Source organism: Lithobates pipiens, unplaced genomic scaffold, assembly GCF_037356315.1.
Source record: "Lithobates pipiens isolate NorthernLeopardFrog02 unplaced genomic scaffold, aLitPip1_a1.2 Scaffold_3, whole genome shotgun sequence".
Taxonomy (NCBI): domain Eukaryota; kingdom Metazoa; phylum Chordata; class Amphibia; order Anura; family Ranidae; genus Lithobates; species Lithobates pipiens.
The window spans coordinates 247214414-247239025 of NW_027507790.1; positions in this window are offsets into that span (position 1 = coordinate 247214414).

The window sequence follows — 24612 nt, forward strand, 5'->3', positions numbered from 1 at the left end:
CTGCACATGTCTAGTCCATAGAGTCTGCCCCCACAACTCAAATTGTGACTACTTTCTAAAGTAAACCAACTGTAAAGGCTCATTTACACAGACAGAAATAATTTTGCTTCCCAAAAAATAAAAATGTGATCTAATACCGTAAACTTTCCATGGTCCCCACTGCACTTCTGTGGATGATTCGTTTTCACTTTACAATGATCCAGAGATTTAAAAACATCTGTCTTCTTCCGGGAGGATCAGAGTAATTCTGATTGTTCATGTGCTGGCAAGTCACCACTTTGTTTTACAACAAATTTTATTGCGTTTCAATAAATAAAACCAGTTTTAGAATATTAGAATGACAAATAATATAACAACTGGCAAGAAGCAATCTAGTATTTAATGTATCATACAATACATGAATAAGAATAGGAGCAATTAATATATAACAAAGTGAAAATGTAAAATTGAACAGAAGAGATCCATGTCATAGAGGTCAGGCGAATTATTATCCTAAAAAACTATAAAAGTAAATGGATAAAAAGAAAGTAGCAAAGTGAAAAGAGGGAGGGGGGGGGGGGGGGTAGAAAAAGAAGGAGGTAATTTCACGTGGAACCAATATTGGTGTTGACAGTATTAATTGAAATAATTGGTCAGAGAGAAAGAAGGAAATGATCAATATTCAAGTATTTGATATAATCAAGAACTAGTTCTCATATTTTAGTGTGGTTATCGTTGAGTATAGAGGCCAATTTTTCATGAACCATAGTACCTAAGAGACGTTGTTTGACTTCAGAGAAGGGTATTGACTTCTGTTTCCCTGCTTTAACTAACGTTGGTCGTGCAACCAACAAAACAAATCCCACCAGCTTTCGTTTAATAATATTTAGATGTGGAATAGGTTTGTGTAGGAGTGCAGCCCAAGAGTTTTTAATGAGAGTAATATGAAGAATTGAACATATTAGATAATATACCTTGGTCCAGAAATGAGAAGCTACAGAACATGTCCACCAAATATGTAATAAAGTGCAATGGTCAGTACAGCCTCGGAAGCATTATGATGAAGTGTCAGGATTAAAAGAGGATATGCGATCCGGGGTGATGTACCAACGAGACAATAATTTAGAAGCGTTTTCTCGAGCAAGTATATTAAGTGAACATTTAGAGGAGGGCAGCCAAATAGATTCCCATTCCTGTATATCCAAGGTGGATCCAAGATCATGTTCCCATTTTTCCATGTAAGCAAGTGTATGTGGATCTAGGGAGTTAGTAAAGGATGTGTAGAGAGTAGACACTAGGCCTTTAGAGTGTGGAATTAGTCTACACTAGGGATGAGCTTCGAGTTTGAATCAAACTCATGTTTGACTCGAACATTGCCTGTTCGCCTGTTTGCTGAACAGCAAACAATTTGGCGTGTCCGCAGCAAATTCGAAAAGCTGCGGAACACCCTGTAAAAGTCTATGGGAGAAATCTAAAGTGCTCTTTTTAAAGGCTTATATGCAAGTTATTGTCATAAAAAGTGTTTGGGGACCTGAGCCCTGCCCCAGGGGACATGTATCAATGCAAAAAAAAGTTTTAAAAATGGGCGTTTTTTTCGGGAGCAGTGAATTTAATAATCATTAAAGTGAAACAATAAAAGTGTAATATTCTTTTAAATTTCGTACCTAGGGGGTTTGTATAGTATGCCTGTAAAAGGGCACATGTTTCCCGTGCTTAGAACTGTCCCTGCACAAAGTGTCATTTCTGAAGGGAAAAAAAGTAATTTAAAAGCACTCGCGGCTATAATGATTGTTGGCTCCTGGTAATACAGAGAACAGTCATTGAAAGTCATTGATAAAAAAAAAGCATGGGGGTCCCCCCAAATTCAATTACCAGGCCCTTCGGGTCTGGTATGGATATTAAGAGGAACTCCACGCCAAATAAAAAAAAAAATGACATGGAGTTCCCCTCAAAAATCCATACCAGACCCATTATCCGAGCATGCAACTTGGCAGGCTGCAGAAAAAAAGAAGGGGGCGAGAGAGCACCCCCCCCCCCCCGAACCGTACCATGCCACATGCCCTCAACATTGGGAGGGTGCTTTGGGTGTAGCCCCACAAAGCACCTTGTCCCCATGTTGATGGAGACAAGGGCCTCATCCCCACAACCCTTACCCGGTGGTTGTGGGGGTCTGCAGGCGGGGGGCTTATCGGAATCTGGAAGCCTCCTTTAACAAGTGGACCTCTAGATCCTCCCCCTCTGTTTAAAATGTTAACGGGTACATTGTACCCTTACCATTTCACAAAGAAAGTGTAAAAAATTGTAAAAAAAAAAACACAGACACCGTTGGGATAAGTCCTTTATTAAAAATAAAAAAAATTAAAAAAAGATTCCAGTGGTGGTAATCCACTCTCGGTATCCTGCGATGGGTGATCATCTCTCCCCTTTTCAGGGGTCTATTGTTTCATTGTAGAAGTGCAATGAGAGATTAGGGTAGAGAGGTGATGATGAATTTTGGTATAAGGAGAATATTCTTTTTTTGGTAGATTCCAGTGTTCTTTAAGAAAATTAAAGGATTTAATGCCATCAAAGCAGTAAAAATCATAAATATATTTAATCTCTTTGAGACGCCACCAGCGGAACGCAAGAGGATTTCCATAAGCTAGGGGAAAGGAAGGGGAAAGGAAAGGGTGTCAAGGGGTGTCATGAAAATGTCCGAAATGGGCCCAATTAACCATTTTCCCTCCCCGATGTCATGTGACTCGTTAGTGTTACAAGGTCTCAGGTGTGAATGGGGAGCAGGTGTATTAAATTTGGTGTTATCGCTCTCACTCGCTCATACTGGTCACTGAAAGTTCAACATGGCACCTCATGGCAAAGAACTCTCTGAGGATCTAAAAAAAAGAATTGTTGCTCTACATAAAGATGTCCTAGGCTATAAGAAGATTGCCAAGGCCCTGAAACTGATCTACAGCACGGTAGCCAAGACCATGCAGCAAATAATTATTTCCCGTCAAGGGCATCAAGGGATCATTACATTGCCCTGTCATACCCTTGAATACCATAGTCCATACTCTTAATGTTTCTGTTGTAAATGTGGCCATTTCTCTAGTGAGTCCTCTATATTCCCTTGAAATCCAGATACTCTGACCTAGGGCAACTTTACTCTATGTTATCTTCCAGTGATACCCATTTTTTATATGGGACATTATGAACCCAATCCAAAATTCTCCTAAATACTGCTGCTGCATGGTATTTCTGAAGATCTGGGAGGAGCACCCCCCCCCCCCCACCTTATCTTTATATCTGCTCATTATTTTATAGAAAATGCAACTTCCTCTTCTATTCCATACAAATTTCTGCAGCAAAGATCTAATAATTCTAAAACAGGCCCCTGGGGAGGTGTTGAAAGATGTATAGAACTTTCGAGAGGATCATCATTTTAATTACACTTACCAGTACAGTCTATGTGCAGGGTAACAGTTCAGGTCTTGTTTAGTTTTATTCAAATTATCCTGGTATAAGTCTGCTATTGATACTGATAACAATACTCCCAGATATTTTAGCATTTTTTTTTCCACACAAAGGGGAAAAGAGCTCTAAGTTCTCTTCTCTCCCTTGGGAGGACACAACTATTTAGTATCTCCGTTTTCTCCTTATTTATCTTAAAGTTCAAAACCACCCCTTATTCGCCCAATTCTTCCAGGATCTTTGGGGGTGATTGCTTAGGGTTCATTATATATAGCATAATATCATCTGCATACGCAGATAACTTATGCTCTTGCCCAGAGACCTCTATACCTTCAATTTCATAAGTCGCTGTTATAGATGCTAGGAGGGGTTCTAAGGAGAGCACAAAGATTAGGGGAGAGAGTGGGTATCCCTGGCACGTCCCATTAAAGAGCCTAAATGTATCTGATGGTCTGGGCCTGCAGGAGTGCTGTCGGCACCAGGGAGCTACAGATCATTGAGGGAACCATGAATACCAATATGTACTGTGACATACTAAAGCAGAGCATGATCCCCTCCCTTCAGAGACTGGGCCACGAGGCAGTAGTCTAACATAATAAGGACCCCAAACACACCTCCAAGACGACCACTGCCTTGCTAAAGAAGCTGAGGGTAAAGGTCATGAACTGGTCAAACATGTCTCCAGACCTAATCCCTATTGAGCATCTGTGGGACATCCTCTAACAAAATGTGGAGGAGCACAAGGTCTCTAACATCCACCAGCTCTGTGATGTCATCATGGAGTGGTGGAAGAGGACTCCAGTGGCAATGTGAAGCTCTGGTGAACTGGTACCTTCCACCCTACTCACCCCTGTACCCTGCCCTACTGACCCCTGTACCCTGCCCTACTGACCTCAGTACCCTACACGACTGACCCCCTGCCTTCTGTCCTGTGTTCTGTCCAACTGACTCTGTGTCTTCTGTCCTGCTGACCCCTTTACCCTGCCCTACTGACCCCGGTACCCTGCCCTACTGACCCTGCTCTCGGCCCCAGCTGACCCCTGTCTTCTGCCCTGATAACCTTTGTTCCCCACTCAGCTGACCCATGTCAGGGTTTTGTTTAACAACACGACTTAAGCCCCTCCCACTGTTAAGAGTTTGGTCACAGCCACATATTGCTGCTACGCGCACCACAAATCACGTTCTCCCTCGTGTGTGCCTCATTCTGAAGTTCAAAAGTTGGGGGTATGAGTGTGGGGGGAGAGGAGAACTCTGATTCATGCGGAAGGGAGAGGCAGTTTGAGAAAGTAGAGGTTATTAATGGGCCAGCAGGAAGTGGCCCATTTGGCTTGCATTACAGAAGAAGTTGGGTGGGGAGGGAGGACTGCAGCAGAGAGCGTCACACCCACATTTTGTCACAGCGTGGCAGGCTTGCTAATTATTATCCTCTTGGTACCCAAGGTTGAACCCCCCTTAGGGAAAAAAATTGTCTACGGCCCTGGTGATTGATATGGTAATATTAAGAGCTTTAGATTTTGATTAATTGATTTGTAGATTGGAGATACTACTAAAGCTTTTTAGTAAAGTAAAGAGATTAGGAAGTGAAGTATGAGGGAATGAAATACACAATAAAATGTCATCTGCGAACAGCATTAGTTTGTGATGAAAGGTAGACAATTGAAGTCCATGAATGTCAGAATGTTTACGAATGGCTATTGCTAAAAGGTTCAAGTGTTAAGATGAATAAAATAGGAGAAAGAGGGCAGCCTTGTTTAGTGCCTCGATATATTGGAAAGGAGTTAGAAATATGACCTGCATATTTTATAAAAGCAGATGGATGGGTATATAGGGCTGAGATGCAGGAAAGGAATTGTTCTTTAAAGCCCCATTTAAAACGAGTATAGAAGATGTAGTCCCAAGAGATGGAGTCAAATGCTTTATGGATGTCAAGAGAGAGTAACATTGCAGAGTTAGGGTAGAATTTTCCTTAGTGTATCAATTGAATCACCCTACGAATACTGTCTCCAGCAGCCCTTAAAGGAACAAAGCCTATTCGATCTTTATGTTTTAGTTTACCTATAAAAGAATTCAGTCTATTCGCTAATATTTTGGCTAGTAGTTTAACATCAATGTTCAAGAGATATAGGTCTGTAATTGGACCAAGAGTGACTATCTGTATCAGATTTAGAAAGCACAACTATATTTGCCCAATTTAAGGTTGTTGAAAGTAAGCTGTAAATGGGGGACAAGGAGATCAGAAAGTTTTTTATAAAACAAAGCTGTAGAACCATCTGGACCTGGGCGTTTGTGGATTTTAAAACATTTGATTGCAAGTCTGATGTCTTTGGTTGTAATGTCCGCACATAGAGCAGAATGGGTTTCAGTAGGAATAGTTGGGAGATGTAAATGATGAAAAAAAGCATCAGCTTGATGTTTTGGAAACAGAAATACAATTAAGAAAAATTTAATTGAAATTCATCTAGGATTTCAATCGGGTTACTGGTGAATAATTTTTTTTGTGTATGTAGAGAAATAGGAATTGTGTTAGACGAGAAGTGACGTAGACATTTGGCCAACATAGTCCCTGGCTTATTACTTTGGGCTTAGAATTTTTGATTAGACCAGCGTAATTGTTTTTCAGAGGAATCAGATAGACACAAATTAAGTTCTGTACTAGTTTTACCAAGATGAATTTTCGTGGCATTCAAGGGGTTTACATTTGTGAGACTCTAGTATATTGTTCTAGTTCTTTTTTACACCAGTTTCTTTCTCTACATTTTTGGGAAGCAATTTTTATTAGGTGTTCATGGAGGAAAGCTTTGTATTTTTCCCAAATAAAAGCTGGAGATGAGACAGAGTTTGTGTTGAAATTAAAGTATTAGATAATAGCAGGGCTTTTTTTCTCAGAGAATAGGTGCAGGTACTCCCTTTTTCCAAGTCACCCCTTGTCTCCGTCTCCTACCCACCTCTGAGCACCACCCCTTGGAATCACATGGTCCTAAGTCATTTGTATAGAATGTGTTAATGATAACAATAAACTAGATCTCCTGCAGCCAGCAACAACAGACCCCAGCCCCCTCCCACCCCCCAGCAGCAATAGACCCCCGCCAGCAACAGTAGATTCCTTCAGCAGCCAGCATCAATAGACCCCTCCTTCAAGAGTAGATCACTCACACCAACAATTGACCCTCCCAGAAGCAATAGATCCCCCACTGGCAACAATAGACACCCCTTCAACAAAAGATCCCCCAGCAGCCAGCAACAGTAGACATCCCAGAACCCCTTGCCATTACACGCATTCAATGCTGGAGGTGCCGGAACTGCGTTCCCCCACGTTCCCGCTGAAAAAAAGCCCTGGATAGTAGTAGAACGCAATTGTACGAAAATTGACCACTTTGTGACCAAAAGTGACCACTTTGACCAATCAGAATCACCCTGATCCATCCTGGCATCCCTAAGAAAGAAGAGGAAGAAAACTACAGATTTCATATCCCTGGACCCCTAAACTGGCTGCGTGGGCAGTAAAAGCACATTATCCATGGATTTAAGTGCTGCAGGGACCAGGGAGGATGTACAGTGTTAGTTCCCCTTTTCATTTTTTTGTGAAACGGTGAATTACACTTTAAAGTGACTTTAAAGGCTCATTTATTTTTTTGTAAAAAATAACAAACATGTTATACGTACCTGCCCCGTGACGTGGTTTTGCACACAGCAGCCCTGCTCCTCCTCTTCTGGGGTCCCTATTCGATGCATCTGGCCCCTCCATCCTCTTGAGTGCCCCCACAGCAAGCAGCTTGCTATGGGGGCACTCGAGCTGCAGCTCCTTGTGTCCACTCAGACACCCCCGCTCTTCGCATTGGCTCACTGACTAACAGCAGCGGGAGCCAATGGCGCTTCGCTGCTGTCTCAGCCAATGAGGAGGGGAGTCCCGGACAGCCGAGTCTCTCATGCAACATCGCGGGTTCGAGATTGGGCTCAGGTAAGTATTGCTGGGGAGGGGGCTTCTGCAAACAAAAGGCTTTTTTATCTTAATGAATAGAATGAATGAAGATAAAAAAAAAACACCTTCTGCCGTTACAAAAACTTTCTGCCTTTACAACCACTTTGACCACTTGCCGGCCACCTTCCGCATACATACTGCCTACATACTGCCTACGTATACACTATATTTCCAAAAGTTTAACAGGTGGCACCCCATTAATGAGATCAATAGGGTCACACCGAAATTGAAAGCAAAATGCTTGGCTTGCAGTGGTGGATGTGACCTTTCCATCGAGTTTATATCAAGTGTCATGCTGAAGAAGGAACCCTCCTACTAATGGCAGACTAGGTGACTTTTACTCCCACAGTAATGCTTACCACCTCTGTAATTTGACAAATGGCAATTTTACATTGCGGGACTTGGTTAGCAACAGTGTTTAGGTAGGTGTAGAGATGTAAAATTTCTGGAAATTGTGAAGCCATGGGGAAATTTTTTTTTTTCCGGGTTTACTCACTTTTGTTGGCAGTGGTTTAGACATTAACACACTATGTGTGTTGAGTTATTTTGAGAGGACAGAAAATGTACACTGTTATACAAGCTGTACACTCACTACTTTACATTGTAGCAAAGTGTCATTTCTTCAGTGAAAAGATACAATAAAATATTTACAAAAATGTGAGGGGTGTACTCACTTTTGTGAGATGTGTATATTAGTTATCATTGTAAAAGAACATATTCCACACTTATTTTTTAAAATTTTTAAGAAAAAAACAAACAACGGCTTGGAAAAAAAATGAGAAAAACCTATTTTTTTCACCACTTTTTCCATTTTTTTTCCAGGCCTTCCACTCTCTATCTAGGGAGTATGTGTTAAGTAACATCCACATGAATGGCAGGACCCAAGGATTCCCAGCAGAACATTGCAACAAAAGCAGCACACTGCCTCTACCGCCTTGTCTTCTTCCCATACTGTATCCTAGTGCCATCTTTTCCCCAGGTAAGCAACGTACACGCAGCCAGCCATCCACATGATGTAAAAGAAAAAGTGATTCGTCAGGCCAGGCCACCTTCTTCCATTGCTCCATGGTCCAGTTCTGGTGCTCATGTGCCGGTTGTAGGCACTTTTGAATGTGGACACTTCTACCTTTAACACTCAGCCAGGGCCATCTGGGCCCTGTCATTGTTGTGGGGCCCAAAGCAGCTGCCTCATACTTGCCAACTATCCTAGTTTATCCCTTGTCCCTTGAGGTTTTAGTCTCATACTATGTCCTAATATCTCAGTGTGAAGTGCTGGTACTACTACTGCTCAGTTCTGCCCTATTGTTGTGTACAGATGACTCACCTGGCGACCCTATGTTTACATGTAAATACTGGCATTGATATGTAAATAGTGTCAGACTGGCAGCATTCTATGTAAACAGAGGTGGTATCCATATGTATATCATGCTCCCCTGAGGTCATATCTACCATCACCTATGCTGAATGCTGCCCACTGGGGAGATAGAGGGGCCTGCTTGAAAGTCCTGCCTACAACTGTGGTCATTAAGCCTACCATCAACTTGTTCTGCAAAGGTAAGAAAATTAGTGAGGGGGAAGGTAGTGTGGGGTGTGCAGAGGTAGGCAAAGAAAGAATTACAGTTTGGGGTGCACAGGTGAGCAAGGCCCAGTCCATGGTGTGCAGGCAGTGAGGAGATGATGTGCTGTAACCTCTAGCAACCAATCAGTAAGCAGCAATGATGTGCAGTAACCAATCAGTTAGCAGGATTGATGTACAGTAATCTCTAGCAACCAATCAACAAGCAGAAATCATATGCTGTAACCTCTAGCAACTAATCAGTGAGCCGAAATGTTTGCTGTAACCTCTAGCAACCAGTCAGTGAGCAAAATGTAGTTTTAATAGCTCTACGACCCTTTCAGTATTGGAGCTTTTTTTCTTCATATTTTGCCCACATGTTCTAGTGCACATTTTAGACCTGTAGATTACTTCAAGTCTTGATAGCAGAAGAACATATAGAATAAAAAAAAAATGTTTTATGCCACACTAAAATTGCATCGTTTATCAAATTTATATTTTCAATGAAAATCTGGTGGAGCTGTACATGGTAGCCAATCAGCTTCCAACTTCAGCTTGTTCAGTTAAGCTTTGACAAAAAACAAAACAAACAAAAAAAACCTGGAAGCCGATTGGTTTCTATGCAGAGCTGCAGCAGATTTTGCACTCTCCAAGTTTAGGAAATCAACCCCTGTGTCTACCACACCACACTGCACCTTGCTCACAAGCAGTGGAGGAACTACCACCATAGCGACCCACACAGATGCTATGAGGCCCGCAGCCGAGTGAGGCCCAGTCAAAGTTGCCAATAGATATCAACTTTTTTCACGATTTTTCTCCGCCCGCCACCGCTAGAGGTCCGCGGCCAGTGGAGATAATGTCTTCGCTGGCAGCCATTTTCCAGAAGACCAGACGAGTTAGAAAGAGATAGAGCTGCAGCGCCGTCCACCTCCTGCCCCTGGTCTGTCTGTCATATGTGACCTTTTGTGGAAAGGGGTGGGGGGTGAGCGGAGCCACAGCTCAATTTCTATTTTAGCCGGCCTCCTGGGATATATAAGGGCTCCAATGGAGGGCACTTGAGATGTAAGGAAACACTCCGCTGGCTGGGCATACCTGAGATGTAAGGAAGCATTCCGCTGGATGGGGACAGTGACACCTGAGATATAAGGAAACACTCCGCTGGCTGGGGATAGTGACACCTGAGATGTAAGGAAACACTCTGCTGGGGACACCTGAGATGTAAGGAATCACTCTGCTGGGGACACCTGAGATGTAATGAAGCACTCTGCTGGGGACACCTGAGATGTAATGAAGCACTCTGCTGGGGACACCTGAGATGTAAGGAAGCACTCTGCTGGGGACACCTGAGATGTAAGGAAGCACTCCGCTGAGGACACCTGAGATGTAAGGAAGCACTTCGCTCAGGACACCTGAAGTGTAAGGAAACGGTCCACTGGGGACTCCTGAGATGTAAGGAAGCACTCTGCTGGGGACACCTGAGATGTAAGGAAGCACTCTGCTGGGGACATCTGAGAGGTAAGGAGACACTCCACTAGGGACACCTGAGATGTAAGGAATCACTCGACTGGGGACACCTGAGATGCAAGGAAGCACTCCGCTGAGGACACCTGAAATGTAAGGAAGGGGTCCACTGGGGACACCTGAGATGTAAGGAAGCACTCAGCTGGGGACACCTGAGATGTAAGGAAGCACTCTGCTGGGGACACCTGAGATGTAAGGAAGCACTCTGCTGGGGACACCCGAGAGGTAAGGAGACACTCCGCTGGGGACACCTGAGAGGTAAGGAGACACTCCGCTGGGGACACCTGAGATGTAAGGAAGCACTCGGCTGGGGACACCTGAGATGTAAGGAAGCACTCCGCTAGCTGGGGACAGTGACACCTGAGATGTAAGGATGCACTCTACTGGCTGAGGACAGTGACACCTGAGATGTATGGAACCACTCCTCTGGCTGGGGACAGTGACACCTGCGAAGTAAGGAACCCCCCGCTGGTCTGGGACAGTGACACTTGAGATGTAAGGAGGCATTCCGCTGGCTGGGGACACCTGAGATGTAAGGAAGCACTCTGCTGGAGACACCTGAGATGTAAGGAAGCACTCCGCTAGCTGGGGACACCTGAGATGTAAGGAAGCACTCTGCTGGGGACACCTGAGATGCAAGGAAGCACTCCACTAGCTGGGGAAACCTGATGGCATCTGGTGGCAGGCGACGTGGCAAGTGACACGCTCAAAGTTCCCTCTGATTCTGAATATGCATTATGGTGAGTTGAATTATTTAATTTTATATTACAATGTAATAATAGAAATAATGCGCTTCAATCACCCTGACACCATAACAACCATGGTGCTGGGATGATTGAAGCGCTAACACCAGATGTTTGGAGTATCTTTATCTGCTTTTTGTTAAACTTTCTAGAATACACATATTTCTAATGTGGTGTAGGACCTAGGCCTACTGTCCCTCCATTCCTCTTTTTTTCCTTTTTTTCCTTCCTGTCTCTCTCTCTCTCTCTGTCTCTCTCTCTCTCTCTCTCTCTCTCTTTCTTCCTTTGTTTCTCCCTCCATCCCTTGTTCATCTCAGACTCTAACCACATCCCCTTTGAGTCACGTCCCATTTTAAGCCACGCCCAATATTACACTTAAACCACATTTATTTTTTTCGCCTGTGGGGGGGGGGTGGTTGTTTGCGGGGGGGGGGGGGCATACAACATTTTGCTATAGGGCCCTGTGATTTCTAGTTATGCCTCTGCTTGCAAACTAATTTTTTACATAGCTAAGCATCTCCATGTTTGTCTGAGTTTGGTTACCCTTTCGTCTCCAGTTCTCTGATATCCATTTAATGAACTGGTACCAAAAACTGAACTCCATATTCCAGGTGAGGTCTTACTGCTGATTTGTATGAAGCAAAGCAGTCTCTGAACGGTGCCCATACTGAACAGCCAACCTAGTTGTGTTCGGAATGCAGCAGGGCAGCTGCTCAGCACGGGACCCAAAAGCAGGTGGAAGTCTCTGGAGTAACGTTGTCTACTTAAGTGATTTACAGCTTCCAGGGGGATCAGCCAGGTATGGTATATACTGCACATAGTTATATTGACCCAAGCTGGACCAATGTATCTATGTATAAAATATCCATACCAGGTAATTCCTCTTTAAGCCTGTGGAATATGTACAGCAGGGATATGCAATTAGCGGACCTCCAGCTGTTGCAGAACTACAAGTCCCATGAGGCATAGCAAGACTCTGACAGCCACAAGCATGACACCCAGAGGCCGAGGCATGATGGGACTTGTAGTTTTGCAACAGCTGGAGGTCCGCTAATTGAATATCTCTGATGTACAGTATATCTCTATTAAGACCGATATGAGGAATAAAAGAGCAAGCTCTTCCATGAAACACAACCATTGTGATTCCATTTATCTGTTGACAGGCTTCATTAGCGGAGTACAGGCGCTCTTCAATAACCACCTGTGTCGGATCTACAAAACATAATTAGCCTCCTTCTGCCATTCCGCTGTCTTAATGGTATAATTAGCCACGCCTTTCAAACCACGGACAGCTGCCGCCACTAAAAATCACCTGAGGATTAAATATTCCAAATCCAGTTTTCTGCGCCTTCAAAAGGTAGCTATAGCAACGTACAAAAAGCTGCAAATTACGACTTCTATTAATAGCCTGAAAAATGATTGCCATTTATTGAGGTTTCTGTATCAGGTAACTTTTAAAGAAAATATCAGTTAACATGTTTTGTTTTCTAAAAAGAATACCGAAGGGTAAATTGTTATTTTTTCTATTTTTTTCTTTTTTTCTTTTTGTAAAATTTGTACAGTACTGTTTCGATTAATAATAATAATAATGATAATAATGAAGCAGAACTAAACCCTCCTGTTCTTTACAGTCAAGGAAACTGCCATCATAGCTTCTGTTTGATCTGCATTTGATCAGTTATGACACTGGCCACCTGGTGGCTTTACAGTTCATTTGAGAGCACAAGCAACTGTGACAGTTATTAACCACTTCAGCCCCAGAAGGATTTCCCTCCTTCCTGACAAGGCCATTTTTTTGCTATTCGGCACTGGGTTGATTTAACTGACAATTGCGCGGTCGTGAGATGTTGTACCAAATACAATTTATGCCCCCTCACAAATAGAGCTTTCTTTTTGTAGTATTTGATAACCTCTTTTTATTTTTTGCGCTATAAACAAAAAAAGAGCGTAAATTTAGAAAAAAACACAATGGGGTTCTTTATGAAAGCCAAATCCACTTTGACAAAAATAAATATACGCTGCGCTGGAATGGCTATGCACTAAATAATCTGTATCTTAATCTATAGTTATAGATCCACAAGAATAGAATAGTGTGCATATAGTGCATAAAACAATAAACATACAACTGGTGTAAAGTGCAAGTGCAAAATATAGCTAAACAAATAATGTGGCTCTGAATCATGCATAGGTGAAATCCGGGAACCCCTTATAGTAATAAGCTCACCTCAGTGCGTGTGACCAGCCAGAGTCAAAACATGCATATGAACCACTATAGGGTTCTCAGCTGTTTCACTGGATCAGTGGTATCCTCAATGCAATGATCTCAGAGGCACATGAAAAAAGGAAAAAGACCCCCCCCCCCGAGTTCCTCCCCAGGAAACTCATTCATCCATGTCTATTGACCTTGCTTTGTTCACTGGTACGCAGTCATGTTGGAACAGGAAGGGACCATCGCCAAACTGTTCCCACAAAGTTGAAAGCATGAAATTGTCTAAAATGTCCTGGTATGCTGACACCTTAAGAGTTCCCTTCACTGGAACTAAGGGGGCAAGCCCAACCCCTGAAAAGCAATCCCACACTATAATCCTCCATCAAATGATTTGGACCAGTGCATAAAGCAAGGTCCATAAAGACGTGGAGGAACTTGACTGGCCTACAGAAAGTCTGGACCTCAACCCGAAAGAACGCATTCTGCATAATTTAGAGCGGAGACTGCATGACTTCACAAATGCGCTTCTGGAAGAATGGTCAAACATTCCCATAGACACACTCCTAAACCTTGTGGACGGCCTTCCCAGAAGAGTTGAAGCTGTTATAGCTGCAAAGGGTGAGCCAACTCAAAATTGAACCCTACAGACATAAAACTCGTACACACGATGGGATTTTCCACAGACAGAACCTCTGACTTTTGGTCCGAAGGGAGATGGCCCCAAACTTGTCTTGCATGCAAACGGCACACAATTGTCAGCCAACAAACACGAACGTAGTGATATACTAGTAGTGAAAACTAGTGACGTACTAGTAGTGAAAACTGTGATTTTTTCAGCTCTTTAGCGCCACTCTTTGGGCTCTTTCTGCTAATTTTGTGTTATTAGAAGTTTGGTGAATGTTGATTTGCGCTTTTCATTTCCTGCATTTCAGTTAGTTTCTGAACAGCCGTTCGTCAATAAGACATGTTGCGGAATCGGAGAAGATAACGTGTTATTTATTATTTGCCTTGGAGTTATTGCTTTGACCCAAGCCCAGTCCAGGAACAGGAGGAGGAGGATTTCTCCTATTAATCATGACCAATTATGTCAGAATTATCTCCTGATGATGGACCCCTGCTTTCACCATCTCTTGACATTGGTGACCCCCTATATTAAGAAGCAGGACACATGCATGAGGCTTTTTTTTTTTTTTTTTGGTTTAATAATAATGATTTGATTTCTTATATTTTCTATATTTTTGGATGCATAGAATGCACTTTTTGGTTAATTTCTATTGGCTGATAGCATGTCTAATTTTATTTTTCTTTTTTAATGCACAGTAAAAAAATTGTGTAGAATAATATTTGGCTATGTGTTTTACTTCAAATGACAGTTTGGGAGTAGGCAGTTACATTTAAAAAAATACAATGTAAAATTAACACCAACATAGTTGTATCTTTGAACTTAAAAACTATGGGATAATGGTGTTGTAGTAACAAAAAAAAAATAATAATAATAAAACCTAATAATATTATTCTTGATATCACTAGAAAACAAAGCCTTTGAAAACTTGTTTGCAATAACTCCATCAGTATCACCAGCAAAGCAGCTTCATTATTATCCCATTAAAGAAGAAGAGAACGTGCGCTGCTATTCGAGATTTCATAATTTGCTAGATCACGAATGTTAATTCTCCATTACGACTGCTTGTTTACAAGACGACCGCTTTAGCTTCCGAGCATGCATGTTTGTACTTTGGACTTTTGTCCAATGGACTTGTGTACACACACTCGGAAAATCCGACAACAGACATTTGTGCGCAGGAAAATTTTAAAACCTGTGATCCAACATTTGTCAGCGGAAAATCCGACAATTGTCCAATGGAGCGTACAAACAGTCGGATTTTCCGCCAACAGCCTGTTATCACATATTTCCCGTCGGAAAATCCGATCGTGTGTACGAGGCTTAAGACTGGGATGCCATTGAAGTTCATGTGAGTGTAAAGTCAAGCGACCCAATACTTTTGGCAATATAGTGTATCTTTAATATAAGCTGGCTTTACCGGTGCATATAGACGCAAGCTTTTTGTAGGTGGCCTAACACCATTCTTTCATATTTGTTACTGAAATTCTGATAAGAGTTAGAAAATGTTTGCTAAACTTCCAGACTTGCCACACTACTATAAGAATCATTATTAATAACCCGTAATATGATGGAATATCTGCTATCTAAAAAGATTTTCAGGTTATTGAGCACATCCGTTTGTACTTGGTTTGCCTTTAGACTTTGCTAGAAAGTCTGCAGGAAAGAGGAAATCACTCCAATTATTTCAATCATCTGTAATGAATTTTGTCTTTCTTGGCAGAATCACTTGATAGCAGCTGCATATTACAACTCTCCGAGCTCTGGAAATCACAACCAACTACATCCATTCCACATTTATTCTCATCTACAAACTTTCTGGATGGGTTGAGAAAAGTATTAATACTATAAGTGCTGTTCCAGAGTGAAAATACATCATTTACTACAAGATTCTAAAATATGACAAAAGTATTCTCTAATGTTCAAAATCTATTGCTGCACACATCCACTTTGATTCATGATATCAGTTTCAAGTGTACCTGTCACAGACACGCAATAAATTAAAACGGGTCTGAAATAAAATAGCATTGCACTTTAGAGTTCAGCATCGGGATAAAGCTTCATTGAAAAGACCCCATGAGCAGGACCAGATTAACCTAGGGGCTATTGGAGCTGCAGCTCCAAGCCTCTACCTTAAAGTGGAGGGCCACCCTAAAAAAAAAAATACATTAAAAATTAGAAAAAAATCTAAAAAAAAAAAAATGAAAAAAATTATTTTATATTACTTACCAGAAATGCCTGTTGCTAGGCACAATATCCTAATCTGCCTCTTCCTCCTCCGCTGAGATCTTCTTTCTTCTCTCCTCCGTGCGGCGTCTTCTGGGTAATGGGTCGCGCTGTGTTCTGGGAACTGTGTGTCCCAGAACACAGCTCGTCCCATTCACAAAGCGCTGCGCGACTCGCGCATGCGCAGTAGGAAACGGGCAGTGAAGCGGCAAGGCTCCGCTGCCTGTTTTCCTTAGAAAGAATGGTGGCGCCGGGACCCGAGAACCGAGTGACAGGTCGGCCTCGGGCGGCCGACATCGCGGGCGCCCTGGACAGGTAAGTGTGCTTATTAAGTCAGCAGCTACAGTGTTTGCAGCTGCTGACTTTTATTTTTATTTTTTTTTAAACCGGCTCTCCTCTTTAATATAGGCCCAGCAGGGTTGGATTGACCATTTGGGCACTGCCATTGTCCTACTGATGCCGTCCACTGCCAAAAACCTAGCCCCAAATGCATTTTGAAAAAAATAAAATAAAACATGAAATTGTAAAAAAAATTATTAAACAATGAAATAAAAATATAAAAAACTGCTGACACCGTCCACTGCCCTCCACTAACTCCCCCCCACCACTACCAATAAAAAGCATTGTGGGGGGAAAAAAAGTAAAATTGTAAAATAATGAAATAAAAAAAAAAAAATGTAAACAATAAAAGATTGCAACAAATAATGAAAAAATAAGTAAAAAATAGTATATAATTTGGGCTCATTTATGCTGGCTTTCTTGCACATACAGTAAGAATGAGCAGATTGTTTAAAATACCTAATTTGTTTTAATAAAAAAAGTTTGCATTTAATTTTATTTAATAACCATAAAAACAGCCCTCCAAAATCCTCAGGACCAGGCCCATGTTGCTCTTAATCTGGCCCTGCCCATGAGAGTGGGGTTTTTGAACAAGAGGTTACATTTAGTCATAGGGTTGAAGCTACAGAGCCTTGATAAAGTAATAAAATAATAAAAGATATAATAAAATAATTTACAAAAGCGTGAGTGGTGTACTTGAGACACTGTATATGTGAAGCCTGCTTAAAATTGCCATTAACACTCACAATAACCCTACTTGTAATCTTAATCCTAACACTAACCCACTGTAACCCCTCACATTAACTGCTTGCTGTCGCTTAAAAAGGGATTCTCCCTGCAGCCATTTCATTAAAACTATCTGTAACCTCAGTATTAATTCTCCCTATACAGTGCCTTGAAAAAGTATTCATACCCCTTGAAATGTTCCCCCTTTTGTCATGTTACAACCAAAAACATAAATGTATTTTATTGGGATTTTATGTGATAGACCAACACAAATTGGCACATAATTGTGAAGTGGAAGGAGAATGATAAATAGTTTACAACATTTTTTACATATAAACAGGGCTTTTTTTCAGCGGGAACGCGGGGAACGCAGTTCCGGCACCTCCTGGACTGACTGTATGTAATGGCAAGGGGTGCTGGGGTGTGCTGCAAGGGTACTGATGCTCACTGCTGGGGGATCTATTCTAGCTGGAGGGGATCTATTTTTGCAGAGGGGTCTATTGTTGCTGAGGAGGTCTATTGTTGCTGGTGGGGGACCTATTGTTGCTAGGGGTGGGTCTTATGTTGCTGGGGGGGTGGGTCTTATGTTGCTGTTACTGAAGGGGATCTACTCTTGGTGGAGGGGTCTATTGTAGATGGCTACAAGGAAGTCTATTAATGCTGGCTGTGCGGAGATCTGTTAATGCTGCCGGGAGTCTATTGTTGCTGGGGGGGGGGGGGGATTTTGTTGTGGGTGGTACATTGTTATTGTTGCTGGCTGAAGGGGATCTATTTTACTGCTTTTCTTGATATCATTACCAAAGTCCATACAAATTACTTAGCACCACAAAATAATACTTCTGTATTGTCTAAAAGGGGTGGTACTGGGAGGTGGTAGGAGATGAAACCAAGGGACAGTACTCGGAGGTGGGTAGGGGGCCGGGGAAAAGGGGTGGCTAGAAAAAGGGGAGTTCCTGCGCCTATTGTCTGAGAAAAAAAGCCCTGCATATAAATATCGGAAAAGTATGGCGTGCCTTTGTATTCAGCCCTCCGGAGTCATTACTTTGTAGAACCACCTTTCTCTGCAATTACAACTACAAGACTTTTTGTGGATGTCTCTACCAGCTTCGCGCATCCAGTGAGTGACATGTTTGGCCATTCTTCTTTACAAAATATCCCAAGCTCTGTCAGATTGGATGGAGAGCGTCTGTGAACAGAAATTTTCAAGTCCTGCCACAGATTCTCAATTGGATTTAGGTCTGGGCTTTGACTGGGCCATTCTAACACATGAATATGCTTTGATCGAAACCATTCCATTGTAGCTCTGGCTGTATGTTTAGGGTCGTTGTCCTGCTGCAAGGTGAAATTCTGCCCCAGTCTCAAGTCTTTTGCAGACTCTAACGGGTTTTCTTCTAAGATTGCCCTGTATTTGGCCCCATCCATCTTCCCATCAACTCTGACCAGCTTCCCTGTCCCTGCTGAAAAAAAGCCTCCATACAACATGATGCTACCACCACCATGTTTCAGGGTAGGGATGATGTGTTCAGGGCAAGGGCGGACTGACAACACTCAGGTAGGTTTGCAGTTGTGCCATGCTCTTTCCATTTTCAGATAATGGATTGAACAGAACAGTGCTCCATGAAATGTTCAAAGCTTGGGATATTTTTTTTTATAACCTAACCCTACTTTAAAGTTCTCCACGACTTTATCCCTGACCTGTCTGGTGTGTTCTTTGGCCTTTATGATGCTATTTGTTCACTAAAGTTCTCTAGCAAACCTGTGGGCTTCACAGCACAGCTGTATTTATACTGAGATTAAATTACACAAAGCTGGACTCTAGTTACTAATTAGGTGACTTCTGAAGGAAATTGGTTCCACTAGATTTTAGTTAGGGGTTTCAGTGTAAAGAGAGCTGAATACAAATGTACGCCACACTTTGCAGATATTTGCAAAAAATTTTGAAAACCATTTATCATTTACCGTCCACTTCACAATTATGTGCCACTTTGTGTTGGTCTATCACATAAAATCCCAATAAAATACATTTACTTTTTTGGTTGTAACATGACAAAATGTGAAAAATTTCAAGGGGTATGAATACTTTTTCAAGGCACTGTATAGAGGGAATTAATACTAGGGTTACAGATAGTTTTAGTGAAATGGCTGCAGGGAGAATCACTTTTTAAGCGACAGCAAGCAGTTAATGTGAGGGGTTACAGTGGGTTAGTGTTAGGATTAAGATTACAAATAGGGTTATTGTGAGTGTTAATGGCAATTTTAAGCAGGCTTCACATATACAGTATCTCAAGTACACCACTCACATTTTTGTAAATTATTTTGTTATAACTTTTCATGTGACAACACTGAAGAAATGACACTTTGCTACAATGTAAAGTAGTGAGTGTACAGCTTGTATAACAGTGTAAATTTGCTGTACCATCAAAATAACTCAACACACAGCCATTATTGTCTAAACCGCTGGCAACAAAAGTCCGTAACCACTAAGTGAAAATGTCCAAATTGGGCCCAACGTATCAATATTTTGTGTGGCCACCATTATTTTCCAGCACTGCTTTAACCCTCTTGGGCATGGAGTTCACCAGAGCTTCACAGGTTGCCACTGGAGTCCTCTTCCACTTTTCCATGACGACATCACAGAGCTGGTGGATGTTAGAGACTTTGCGCTCCTCCACCTTCTGTTTGAGGATGTCCCACAGATGCTCAATAGGGTTTAGGTCTGGAGACATGCTTGGCCAGTCCATCATCTTTACCCTCAGCTTCTTTAGCAAGGCAGGGGTCATCTTGGAGGTGTGTTTTTGGTTGTTATCACGCTGGAATACTGCCCTGCGGCCCAGTCTCTGAAGGGGATCAGGCTCTGCTTCAGTATGTCACAGTACATGTTGGCATTCATGGTTACTTCAATGAACTGTAGCTCCCCAGTGCTGGCAGCACTCATGCAGCCCTAGACCATGACAATCCACTTGTCTTGAATACACACGGTCGCACAAAGTTGTTGCAAAATCCGATCGTTCAGAACGTGGTGACATAGAACACATATGACGGGACTATAAATGGGCCAGTAGCCAGTAGCTTTTGTCTCGTAATTTATTCTGAGCATGCCTGGCACTTTGTCCGATGGAAATGTCTACACACGATCGGAATTTAAATGATTGGATTTTGTTGTCGGAAAATTTTAGATCCTGCTCTCAAACTTTGTGTTTCGGAAATTCCGATGGAAAAAGTCAGATGGAGCCCACACACGAACGTATTTTCCGACAACAAGATCCGGTCGCACATTTTCCGTGTGTGCAGGGCATAACATGTATGATGCGTGCATATTCTTAGCCCCCAAGTGCATAACTTTACATTTATCAACATTAAACCTCATTTGCCACTTAGTTGCCCAATTAGTGCATTGAGGTTGGCTTGTAAATTGGAGTATTCCTGTAAGGATACAGATATATATATATATATATATATATATATATATATATATATTGTGAGGGGTTAGCTCGGCAGCGGGTGTGTGTGACCCCCTGGATGGGTTCACAACACAAAATCAGGCACAGCAGTCAGCGTTGTAGGTGCAAAAAAACAAAAGATCCGGTTTATTTCTGCTACATGCAGTGATACATATAACAGCCAAACAAAAATAAAACATGAAAATAAATCCTGGTCAGCTTGACCTCTAACTACACACTTAGATTCCCTGTCTAACAACTGGGTGCAGCCTTGTGCTGTACCAGTCCCTGCCTCTGTTGTAAAGGTTTGCCACACAGGCGTTAACTCACCGCACAGAACAGATCTCAGACTCCCCAGTCTATACAACACAAAACTGGTTCCAGGATGGAGCATCTCCCTAAGCATGCTGGGGTTTTTTGTAGAGGTCTTAATGAGCCCATTTACTTCAGCTGGGCTCATTAACTCTTCCCCTCTAGTTGTACACGTCTGCATAAAGCCTGAATCTAGGGCACACATATTTCCCATCCTGGATACAACCAGGTGACTTTACCTGCCTGCTGCCACATACCCCCCCCTCTTGTTTCAACCTTGGGGTTGTAACACAAGCAGTCAGACACGCATGTATCCGAGACAAAGCATCCACATTCCCCATTTTAACACCAGGGCGATGCTTAACTGTAAAGTTAAATTCTTGTAGGGCCAGGAACCACCTATTTACCCTTCTATTGGTCTCCTTGTTCTGAGCCATCCACTTTAAAGGAGCGTGATCAGTCACCAGGTCAAAGTGCCTACCTAGCAGATAGTACCGAAGGGAATCTAGAGCCCACTTCACTGCTAAACATTCCTTCTCAATCGTGGAGTAATTTACCTCATGGGACTTCAACTTCCTGCTGAGGTAAATGACTGGGTGCTCTTCCCCGTTCCAGACCTGGGATAACACTGCTCCTAACCCAACGTCTGATGCATCAGTTTGTACAACAAAGTCCTTAGAGAAGTCTGGTGAGTACAACACTGGCTGGCTACATAAGGCTGTTTTTAAGGACTGAAATGCTTCTTCAGCCTCTGGGGACCATTTAACCATAACAGACTCTTTCCCTTTTGTCAGGTTGGTGAGGGGCACAGCCTGAGAAGCAAAATGGGGAATGAATCGTCGATAATAGCCAGCGATTCCCAGAAAGGCTCGTACCTGTTTCTTGCTGTTGGGACGTGGCCAACTCTGTATGGCCTCGACTTTATTGACTTGGGGTTTTATCACCCCCCTCCCAATAGTGTACCCAAGATATTTGGCCTGCTCCTGTCCAATGGTACACTTCTTTGGATTGGCCGTAAACCCAGCTTCCCGGATAGAGTCTAGGACTGCTTGTACTTTTGGCAAATGTGAGACCCAGTCTGTGCTATGGATAATCACATCATCCAGGTAAGCTGCAGCATATTTCTGATGGGGCCTCAGAATCTTATCCATTTTCCGTTGGAATGTTGCCGGTGCATTCTGTAACCCAAACGGCATTCTCTTATATTGGAATGCCTCATCTGGGGTTACAAACGCAGTTTTCTCCTTGGCTGACTCGGCCAGGGGAATTTGCCAATACCCTTTGGTGAGATCAAGAGTTGTCATATATCGGGCTGTTCCCAGCCGGTCAATCAACTCATCTATACGCGGCATGGGGTAGGTGTCAAATTTTGTAACTTTATTCAATTGTCGAAAATGGTTACAAAACCGCCAGCTCCCATCAGGTTTGGGCACTAGTACGATAGGACTGGACCAGTCACTCTGGGACTCCTCTATCACACCCAATTCCAGCATCCTTTGAACCTCCCCACGTATTGCCTCCCGTCGGGCCTCTGGTATTCTATAAGGTTTTAGTTTTACCCTTTCTCCTGGCGGGGTGATAATGTCATGCTCTACGCCAGATGTTTGTCCCGGCAGCTCAGAGAAAATCTCTTTGTTACGAAGTACAAACTCTTTAACCTCCTGTTGTTGGGCTTTCGATAAGGTGTCTGCTATTCCAACCTCAGGAACTAAGCAATCAGGCTGTGCTTGTGACAAAGTCTCTGCGACTAGGGATTCCCTATCCCTCCAGGCTTTCAGCAGATTGACGTGATAGATCTGCTCCGGCTTTCGCCTTCCTGGCTGTCTAACCCTGTAGTTCACCTCACTAATTTTTTCAATTACTTCGTATGGACCTTGCCATTTGGCCAGAAATTTGCTTTCAACCGTAGGGACTAGCACCAAGACCCTATCCCCCGGGGAAAAAGTATGGGTCTTGGCCCCACGGTTGTACACTCTCTGCTGTGCTAACTGCGCTTGGGTCAAATGTTCCTTTACGATTGGCATTACCTGTGCAATTCTATCTTGCATCAGGGCGACATGCTCAATCACACTCCTGTGAGGAGAACTCTCATTTTCCCAAGTTTCCTTGGCGATATCCAGCAGCCCTCTGGGGTGTCTCCCATAGAGCAACTCGAAGGGTGAGAAACCCGTAGAGGATTGGGGTACCTCCCTAATGGCAAACATTAAATAGGGTATTAGACAGTCCCAATTCTTTCCATCTCTATCCACCACCTTCTTTAACATTTGTTTAAGGGTTTTGTTGAATCTTTCAACCAACCCATCTGTTTGGGGATGATACACAGATGTACGCAATTGCTTCACTTTGTACAACTTGCATAGTTCTTTCATAACCCTGGACATAAAGGGTGTACCTTGGTCCGTAAGCAGTTCCTTACAAATACCCACGCGGCTAAAAACAAGAGATAGCTCTTTGGCTATGGTTTTGGCCGAGGTATTTCGAAGAGGAATTGCTTCCGGATAACGGGTGGCATAGTCCAATATAACCAAAATGTACTGATGCCCCCTAGCAGACTTCATTATCGGACCTACCAAATCCATTGCGATCCTCTCAAAGGGGACCTCAATGATAGGAAGAGGTACCAGCGGGTTACGGAAATGTGGCATAGGTGCCGACTTCTGACACACAGGGCAGGAGGAACAATAATTTTCTGTTTGCTTCATGACCCCAGGCCAATAGAACCTCTGCAGTACCCTCTCTCTGGTTTTCTCGGCCCCCAGATGACCTCCCAGAATGTGCCCATGAGCCAATTCTAACACCAACTTCCTGTAAGGTTTGGGCACTACAAGTTGCTCAATGGTTTCTTCTGCCCTTTGAGTCACTCGATACAGCAGGTCCCTTTCCATAGTGAAGTAAGGATAAGGGCAAGTCTTATCTGGGTTCACTAACTCGCCATCTATTTTCACCACATTTTCCCGTGCCTTTATTAGGGTGGGGTCTTTTAACTGTTCTGTGGCAAAATTTTCCCTGTGAACCTCAAGATCTGAAAACTCCACAGACGGCATGTTTTCATCTGAGGATGTTGGCTCCTCCCCAGTTTCTCGAGTTTCCCCCGCCAATACCGACAAGGGAAATTCAGGAGAGTCCTCACTACTCCCAGAGGAATTCTGGTCATCTTCCTGGTTTATAGGGGCACCAGTGGGGGGCTCAGGACAATCCCAGAGTTCCCAGAATTTTGGAAAATCCCTTCCCACAATAGCATCATGTGGTAAGTGAGACACTAACCCCACTTGATGAGAGAGGTTACCTTTGGGGGTCTCAAAAAACACCGAAGTTACAGGATACTCTCGGGTGTCCCCATGCACACAAATAACAGCCACCCTGTTCTTCCCAGAGACCTCTGTAGTAACTAATTCAGCTTTTATCAATGTTACCAGGCTACCTGAATCCAGCAACACATCAACATTTCTGCCATTAATACACATTTTACATAAATGTTTCTCAGGTCCCCGAATGGCAGTGCATGCAACTG